Raw genomic sequence first — 3,421 nt, forward strand, 5'->3', positions numbered from 1 at the left:
AGTTGGGAAATCACTAATTTTGAGTCTCCAAAAAGTTCCACTGCTTCTGCCCCGGCTTCGATAAGCAACTCCATTCCCTTGCGTATTGCTTCATAATCAGCGACATTGTTGGTGCAAGGGGTAGATAGCCTGATGGAGAAGGAATATGTTGCCCCCCGGGGCGACACGAGTAGAATGCCGATGCCGCAACCATCATCACAAGCCGATCCATCGAAAAACATGGCCCATGCACGTACAGACAGTGCTGCTATATCAGTGTTGATTCGTTCAGCAATAAGATCGGCCAACGCCTGTCCCTTGACGGCTTTCGCAGGCTGATACCGGAGATCAAATTCCGATAATGCAAACATCCACTTACCGAGTCGGCCTTTCAGCACAGGAGCCGACAGCATATGTTTGATGACATCTGATTTGCATATGATGACAATTTCCGCTGACAGAAAGATGTGACGAAGCTTGGTGCAGGTAAAAAATAGGCAGAGGCACAACTTCTCGATCTCAGGGTACCTAGTCTCTGCATCCAACATCCTTCTGCTGAGGTAGAAAGCAACTCTCTCCAGACCATCATAAACTTGCACCACCACTGAGGCGATGGAAGTGTCAGCTACTTACAAGTAAATATAGAATGGTATGTCCTGCTGGGGCGGAACCAACACAGGTGGCTTCGTTAGATATTATTTAATCTCGTCGAACGCTCGCTGTTGCTCTGCCCCCAGCGAAACTCCTCATCAGATTTAATTTTACCAATTCCATGAACGGCTCGATTCGCCCTGACAGATTGGAGATGAACCTTCTGACGAAGTTGATTTTGCCGATGAGACACTGGAGTTCCTTCTTCGTGGTAGGTGGCTGCATTGTTCGCACTGCCTCCTGACTTTTCAGGCCGATCTCAATTCCGCGTTCATGAACCAAGAAACCCAAGAATTGACCGGCCGTTACACCAAAAGCACACTTCTTTGGATTCATTCTTAGCCCGAATTTTCTAGTTCGGTCCAGGATGCGTCGCAAATCCTCCAAGTGTCCTTCAACGGAAACAGACTTGACTACCACGTCATCAATGTAAATCTCCACCAACTTGCCGATCAGATCATGAAAGATGTAATTCATGGCTCTTTGGTATGTTGCGCCGGCATTTTTCAGTCCAAATGTCATGACTACATATTCAAACAAGCCCACCAAACCTGGTACTCTGAATGCAGTCTTATGTATATCCTCTGGAGCCATAAAAATTTGGTTATAGCCGGCATTGCCATCCATGAAACTTAAAACCTTATGACCAGCAGCTGCATTGATCAATGTCTCTGCTACCGGCATTGGATACTCATCCTTTGGAGTGGCTCTATTGAGATCCCGAAAATCTATGGCGACGCGCCATCGGCCGTCCTTTTTCTGTACAGGTACGATACTAGAAATCCACTCAGCATACCTGCATGGCCTGATGAACCAGGCCTTCAACATTTTCTCGATCTCTTTCTTGACTTCTTCTAAAATTTCGGCCTTCATCTGTCTTGCTCGCTGCTGGAACGGCCGAAATCCTTTCTTAAGAGGGAGCCGATGCTCAATGATGCTCCTGTCTAACCCGGGCATCTCTGTGTAATCCCAGGCAAAACAATCTGGGTATTCTTTCAACAGAGCTATCATCAGGCCCCTCAGATGAGGATCTAACTTTTTGCTGATAAATGTTGGTCGTGGCTTATCCCCAGGACCAATGTCAATCTCTTCTAGCTCATCAGCCAATGTAAACCCATACCCTAGCTTTCCATCGCCTGCTAGATCGATGCTGAACACAGGCAAAACGTATAGTGAGGATAACTTGGGCCGATTGCTGGAATCGGCCCCCTTTTTGATTGCATTACTCAATGAAGGTTTACAACTTATTTGTGCTCTACTGCGGGAGGGAGTCTCCCTACTACGACTACGTGACATGCTTGAGGTGAGATCATTGCTTTTTATTTTTTGGGGCCGATCGCAAGGATCGGCCTTGCCACGTACGTCCATTGATTTTGCTCTTGCTACTCTGTCAGGCCGGTGGATAAGACCAGCCTCACCCCGTTTTTTGTAGCTTCGATGCGCTCACAGCCGTCCAAACTGACTCCAGAGATCGGCTCTTGGTCTTCTGCGTCCCAAATATTCATGCCAGCTATTGAGATCTCGACTGAGTCACCTGCATGAACTACCTCCACTTCATCTCCATCCCACTGTATCAGGCATTGGTGCATTGTGGATGGAATGCAGCAGTTGGCGTGAATCCAATCCCTCCCTAGCAGGACAGCGTAGGTGCTTTTGCTGTCGACGATGAAGAATGATGTAGGGATGGTTTTTCGGCCCACGGTTAGATCCACGTTCAGAACGCCTTGCGTTTCTGATGCTTGGCCGTTGAAGTCGCTTAGTGTGACGTTGGTTTTGATCAGATATGCGTTAGAGCGACCCAAACGCCGTAGCATGGAGTATGGCATTATATTGACTGCCGCTCCCGTGTCAACCAACATCTTGCTGACGGGCTGCCCGTTGATATAACCTCTTAGGTACAGGGCCTTCAAATGCTTGTAGCTCTTCTCTCATGGCTTTTCAAAGATAACTGGCCGTGGACCGCAGTCAAACTGTGCTACCGGCGCTTCTTCGGCTCTTGGAGCACAAAACTCTGACGGAAGTATGAACACCATATTTGTGCCAGCCGATGCCTTCTCATCGGCTTTCATTTGTTTGGGGCACCATTCTTTCTTCTGTGGACGAATCTCTGCGTCCAAAGTTTGCTGAATTTTCACGGCCAGATCGGGCCGCGCTTTCCTCAACGTGTGCAGGTATTGCGCCTCGGCTTCTTCCAAGCTACGTAGCCGCTGAACCCTACGCTTTTGGGAGTGACTGAGTCCATCAGGGCACCACCTTGGCCGGTGGTATCTATCTTCTTCTTCATCTTCTAACTCCTCGAAATCTTCCTCTCGAGATGACTCAGCTCGTCTGTTTTGAGATGGGAGAGGCCCTAGACGCTTGAACACTGAAACCTCACCGGTGTCCTCCTTCTGCTGTCTACATTCCGGGCAGTTGTCGATTGTAGGCAATCGGCTCATTCCTGAATCCCAGCAGTGCTTAAAGAAAGGACAATCCCAGTGTCTGTCCATGTCTTCCTGTTCTCCTGACCTTCCCTTAGCGCGGTGCTCATATTCTTCGTCGTCTCTATCATAACGATGATATTTTCTGTTGTCTACATCAGACCGACGATATCTCTCGTCATCTACGTCGTACCGCCGGCATCGATCGTACTGACGCTCATATTTGTTAAGGAGATGCGCGGAGAGCGGTCGTTGATACCGCACGTTTCTCACTTGTTCCTCGGTGATGTACCGTTTGTCATCATATCGGGGCCAGTCGCGTGGGCCGGCCTCCTCCTTTTGCTTGCCATGGGAGTGACCGGTTTCTTCTT

This window comes from Lolium perenne, chromosome 5 (assembly GCF_019359855.2).
Source record: "Lolium perenne isolate Kyuss_39 chromosome 5, Kyuss_2.0, whole genome shotgun sequence".
NCBI classification, from domain to species: Eukaryota; Viridiplantae; Streptophyta; class Magnoliopsida; order Poales; family Poaceae; genus Lolium; species Lolium perenne.